The 6,591-nt window shown below is 38.6% G+C and overlaps 1 non-coding gene across 1 annotated transcript; it reads left to right on the top strand.

Annotated features, from left to right (window-relative positions):
• Positions 1 to 439: 439 nt before the first annotated feature.
• Positions 440 to 512, top strand: TRNAD-AUC (transfer RNA aspartic acid (anticodon AUC)). Its single transcript has one exon. It is a non-coding gene; the product is annotated as a tRNA-Asp (tRNA).
• Positions 513 to 6,591: the final 6,079 nt, after the last annotated feature.

Below are 6,591 nucleotides of genomic sequence, written 5' to 3'. Positions count from 1 at the left end.
CCCAACTGGAAATAACCCAAATGCCCATCAATTGATGAATGGATAAATAAACCATGATATAGTCATACAGTGGAATTGTTTCAGTAATAAAAAAGGAATGAACTTCAGCTACACGCAAACATGGATGAGTCCCAAAAATATTAGGCTGAGAAAAGTAGCCAGACTCAGAGGAGTACCCACTGCTTGATTCTATTTATAGGAAGTTCTACAACAGGCAAAACAAACTTACGCTGCTAAAGATCATAATAATGGTTACCTGAGAGAATAAATAACTTTCCTGAAATGGAAATGAAAGGACCTCTCAAGGAACTGAAAATGTTTTAGGTCTTGATCTGAGTGGCAGCTGCATGAGTGTATATATACGTAAAATTCATCAACCTGTATATACCTATTAATAAATCCTACCTCAATAAAAATGTAAAGTTAATAATAAGTAGGGGAAGGGTATAGCTCAGTGGTAGAGTGCCTGCTTATCATGCAGGAGGTCCTGGGTTTAATCCCCAGTACCTTCACTGAAATAAACAAATAAAGCTGATTACCTCCCCTCAAAAAATAAAAAATAAAAAGCAGAGACCAGGCTACATCATGGAAAATGATGGAGTAGGACAGTTATAGAATCATTCCCTCCACTGAAACAACCATAAGTTGGCAAAGACTGACTTAGTCAGCTTTTTGGGACTCTAAAATCTAATCCAAAATTTACAGCAACCAGAAAGATGCTTAATGAAGAAAAATGGACACTGAATTTCAGCTAGAGAACACTGACTGTCACATTTTTACCATCTGACTCTAATTTCTCACTCCCCAGGCTAGCAGTAGCGGTTGTGGGGGATGACGACCTGCATTCCTGGTGTGGCTTACTAATGCTATGGGGCTAATACAGCCCTTGTTCTTAAAAACTGTGATTATGTGTTTTGACCTGTCTGATGGTTCTCTGAGGAATGGCTCAGAGGTTGACTCTTTTTATTCTCTCCCTTGTCACACACACACACACACACACACACACACACACACACACACACACCCAAGCCGGAGTGGTTTTCCAGGTAGCAGCAGCATCTATGGAAAGATTTAAAGTCATATACACTTCATGCCCTCCTAGGACAAAGGATGGCAAGTGGGACAAGTGGCTGACAGAACTTAAAAAGCCTAAGAAAAGAGGAGAGGAAGAAGGGTTATTGGGGGAACAAGGGCTCAGAAGGACCACTGCATGTTCTGGAAAAACAGAGTGTAATATATACTCCAAAAAGACCTGTGATGTCCCTAGGCTCCACCTCCAATTACTCTGTGGGCGCCACACAAACAGAAGGTAAATCCTGAGGCAGAGTTATAGGCAGCATAGTTCAGTGCTGAAGAAGTGCCCAGCTCAGAGCCGAACTACAAAGACTGAGAGAGTACTATATTGTTTTCCTTTTGGCTCCAGGCATTTAAGGAAATCTGAATCAGATCACCTACTGACCACTGAGATAATGAAATAGAAACTTTAGAGACCACACACAAGAAATATATAGTATTTGTAAAAATAATCTGGGAAAGCCACTAGACAAATGGACATCAAAATCAAGCAAAGCAAACCATGGGGAAGAGAGAAAATCTGGTTTCCAGAGTTACCACATTATAATACTACAAATGCCCAGTTTTCAACAAAAATTATAAGGTATACAAAGAATCAGGAAAGTACAGCTTATTCACAGGAAAAAATTAATCAACCAAAACCATGCCTGAGGAAGTCCAGACATTAGATTTACTAGATAAAGACTTTAAATATACTGTTTTAAATATACTCAAAGAGCTGAGGGTAACTATGGACAAAGAACTAAGAAAGTCAGGGAAAACACTAGATTAAGAAGATAAGAAACTGGGGAGGGTATAGCTCAAAGTGGTAGAGCACATGCTTAGCATGTATGAGGTCCTGCGTTCAATCGCCAGTACCTCATCTAAAAAAAGTAAATGAATAAATAAACCTAATTGCCTCCCCCACCAAAAAAATACCTTAAAAAAAAAAAAGAAGATACGAACATAACAAAGAGATAGAAATTACAAAAGAGGAACTATATAGAAACACTAGACCTAACATGTATGACATATTTAAACCACTTGAAAAAAAACTATCAACCAAGAATTTTATACCCTGCAAAACTATCCTTCAAAAATTAAGGTAAAATTAAGACATTTCCAGTTATACATAACCTGAATTAGAAGTTCATCACCAGCAGCCCTGACCTACCAGAAGGAAGTCTTTTCAGGTTGAAATGAAAGGACAGTAACGTGAGGCCCTATGAAGAATTTAAAAATTCCAGTAAAGGTAACTACACAGGTAAATACAAAAGCCAGTATTTTTATAACTCAGTATTTTTAGACTCAAGGACACAAACAGATTGAAAGTAAAAGTGAGGAAAAAGATTTTCCATGCAAACTGTAACCAAAAGAGTTCAGATGGTTAAACTAATATGAAACAAGATAAACTTTTAAGTCAAAAACTGCTACAATAGACAAATAAGAATACTGTATATTAATTAAATGATCAATTCGTTAAGAAAATACGACAATTATAAACACTTACTCACAAAAGAGCCTCCAAATATACAGATCAAATATTGACATAAATACAAGGAGAAACAGACAATTCTACAATAAAGCTGTAGAGTACAATTAGCCACTTTCAGGAGGGAGAGTATAGCTCAAGTGGTAGAATGCATGTTTAGCATGCATAAGGTCGTGGGTTCAATACTAGTACCTCCTCTAAAAATAAATAAGCCTAATTACCTGCCCCCCGCAACACCGGTCAAAATTAAAAAAAAATTTTAATAGGCCACTTTCAATAATGAATAGAATGGGCGGCACCTGATGAGATGCAACTAGCAGGATATCTGAGGGCGCAAGCTCCGGGCTTACTCACCAATGTGGTTAACACCCACAGCTGGACGTAGACGACCTCTGGGTTCTGACGCCTCTAATCTCGGACTTCTGGAGCCACGAAGCCCCAGAGGCCTGAGGGGCGCCGGGAGCAACGACGAAGCCCCGGAGACCTGAGTAGCGCGGAGAGCAACGCAGACCAGGCTGTGGCAGGGAGAAAGAGAGCACCGCCTCTTCCGGCGCCCAGGCCCCGCCCCTTCCGCTCTGCTTGCTCAGGCGCGTCTGCAGCCGCATCCAGCCAGCCTTGTGTCTCCTGCACTCTGAACCAGCAGCTTCCGCACAGGGGTTCTTCTGGGTCACCAATTCTGCTGTTTAAGGGCCCTGGAACAACCCCCAGGCCGTCCAGAGTTTGCAAGGTCTCTGGCCGGCTGCACAGCCGTGGGGGGCAGGGATTTGAGGCAGGAGGCGCCGAGGGTCGGGCGCTTTGGGTGCCAGGCAGAGGGAATCTGGAAATAGGGGCAGAGGATGAAGAGTCGGGGGCGACTATGGAACTCACCCCGCCTCTGAGGATTCCACCATCCCCAAAGCCACCACTTCTAGAGGGCCCTTCTCTCCGGATTGAGGTCTTCCGCAGAAGCAGGAAATACATCTGCCCCCCTGAGGGGAACTTAACAGCCGTGTGTGGATCCTGGTGGTGGGACCCAAAGCAGCTTTGACTGAGTGTCTGCCCTCCACGGTTAAAGTGTCCAGCATAAATCGTGACCCCGTTCAAGAAAACTGACGCTCCTGAGACCTGAAACAACTTGTTTGGAGAGAGGGAAACTTGCATGATGTGATGAAAATGACATTTGACCTCTTTGATCTTCCTTCCAAAAACCTATAACCCCACTATAATCATGGGAAACGTCACACAACTTCCAGTAGGGGCATCCTACAATATACCTGGCCAGTGTTCCTCAAAATTGTCAAGGACATCAAAACCAATAAAAGTCTGGGAAAAGTCAGTCAAGAGTAGCCTAAGGAGGCAGTGATAATTAAAGGTAATGTGTCCTGATGGGATCCTGGAACAGAAAAGGGGTAGTGGTAAAAAGTAAGGAAATTTGAATAAACTGTGGGCTATTTAACTTTTTTAAAAAATGAATAGAACATCTAGACACAGAACCAATAAGGAAAAAGAGGACATGAACAACATTATAAAACAATTGGACCTAACAGACCTACATAGATCACCCTAGTAAACAACAGCAGAATGCACATTCTTCTCTAAGGCACAGAAAGCATTCTCCAAGGTAGACCATATGTTGGGCCACAAAAATGAATTTCAGTAAATTTTAAAAGACTGAAATAATATCTTCTCTGACCACAATAGAATGAAGCTAGAAATCAATCACAGAAGGAAGACTGGAAAATTCACAAATATGTGGAAATTAACACAATCTTAAATAATCAATGGGTAAAGAAGAAATCACAAGGAAGATTAGAAAATACTTAGAGACAAACAAAATGAAAACACAGCCTACCAAAGCATATGGAACATAGCAAAGGCAGTGCTCAAAGGGAAATTTATAGCAGTAAATGCCTAAATTAAAAAAGAAGAAAAATTTCAAGGCAATAATTAATTCTACCTTAAGGAAACAGAACAAGAAGAGCTAACTAAACACAAAGCTAGCAGAAGGAAGGAAATAATAGGAATTAGAGCAGAGATAAATTATATAGAAGATAGAAAAACAATAGAATCAACAAAACCAAAAGTTGATTCTTTGAGAAGTTCAACAAACTTGACAAATCTTTATAGCTAGAGTGACTAAGAAAAAGTAGGGAAGACTCAAAGTACTGAAATCAGAAAGAGGGGACATCACTACTGACTTTGTAGACATTTTTTAAACTTATAGAAAATACTATGAACTACTGTATGCCAACAAATTAGATAACCTAGTTGAAATGCATGAATTCCTAGAAACATGTGAACTAACGACTGAGTCAAGGAGAAGTAGAAAATCTGAATAGACCTGTAATAAGTAAGGAGATTGAATTAGCAATCAAAAACTTCCCAACCAAAAAGAGCCCACCAGATGGCTTCACTGGTGAAGTCTGCCAAATCACAGCAATTCTGCTCAAACTTTTCCAAAAAGTTGAAGAGGGGAGAACACTTGCTAACTCACTCTGTGAGGCCAGCTTTACCCTGATCCCAAAGCCATAGAAAGACACTAGAAGAAAACTATAGCTACTGCCCCTTATGGCTATAGATGGAAAAATCATCAATAAAATACAAGCAAACTAAATCCAGCAGCATATTAAAAGAATCACACACCATGACAAAATGTGGTTTCTCCCTAGAATGCAACAGTGGTTCAACATATGAAAATCAAGCAATGTAAAAATACAACTTTAGTAGAATGAAGGAAAAAGCATGATTATTTCAATTGATACAAAGAGAACATTTGACAAAATCCAACACTCTTTCATCATGTTTATTAAAAAACACTTAAGAAACTGGAAAAGGGAACTGCCTCAACAAGATAAAGGCCATATATGTAAAACACATAGCTAACTTCAATGGTGAAAGGCTGAAAGTTTTTTCCCTAAGATCAGGAACTAGGCGAGGTTGCCCACATTTGCCACTTCTATTTCACATAGTACTAGAAATTCAAGAAAGAACAATTAGGCAGGAAAGTGAAATAAAAGGCATCCAAATTGGGAAGGAAGGGTTAAAACTATCTCTCATTGCAGATAAAATGGTCTTATGTGTAGAATATCCTTAAGAATTCACACATACACAACTGTAAAAGCTAATAGACAAATTCAGCAAAGTTGCAGGATATAAAATCAACTCACAAAAATCAGTTGTCTTTCTATACACTAGCAATAATACAAAAAGGACATTTGAAAAACAATTTTATTTATAATAACATTAAAAATATTCAGGAATAAATTTAATCAAAGAGGTGCAATTTTTTGGTACAGTATAAACTACAAAACGCTGCTGAAAGAAATTTTGCAAGACTGAAATAAATGGAAAGATATCCCATGTTCCTAGATTAGAAGACTTGATATTATCAAGATGACAATACTACCCAAAATAGCTAAAATGATCATGAAGTAAAAGAACAAATTGAAAGACATATGACCTGCCTTCAAGACTTACTTAAATACAGTAATTAAGACAATTTAGTATTAACATAAGGACAGATTAACAAATCAAGGAAACAGAATTGAACTCAACTAATACCACTGAATTGTACACTTAAAAAGGGTTAAAAATGGAAATTTACATATATATTTACTACAATGAAGAGAAAGAGATGAGGGGGATGTGGAAGAAACCCTCATATGTTGCTGGTTGAAATGTAAATTGACCACCATTTTGGAAGATGGTTTGACAGTTTCTTAGAGTTAAACAGACACCTGCCGTATAGTTCAATAATTCTCTATCCTTAGGCATTTACCCAAAAGAAATAGAAAACTTATATCCACACAAAGACTTGAACACAAATGCTCAGAGCAGTTTTATTTCTAAAAGCTGCAAACTGTAAACAACCCAGATGTCCATCTACAGGAGAATGGATAAATAACCTAGTATATCGGTCCATACAGTGGGATAGTATTCGAAACACAGTACAAGCAGCATCATGGATGAATCTCAAAAATATCATGCTGAGTGACAGAAGCTGGACCACCAAAAGTATATACTATATAATTCCATATATATAATTCTAGAATAAGGAGAACTAACCT

This window comes from Camelus bactrianus, chromosome 18 (assembly GCF_048773025.1).
Source record: "Camelus bactrianus isolate YW-2024 breed Bactrian camel chromosome 18, ASM4877302v1, whole genome shotgun sequence".
NCBI lineage: Eukaryota > Metazoa > Chordata > Mammalia > Artiodactyla > Camelidae > Camelus > Camelus bactrianus.
The sequence above is the reverse complement of the archived record's forward strand: the minus strand, read 5'-3'. Positions and strand labels throughout refer to the sequence as shown.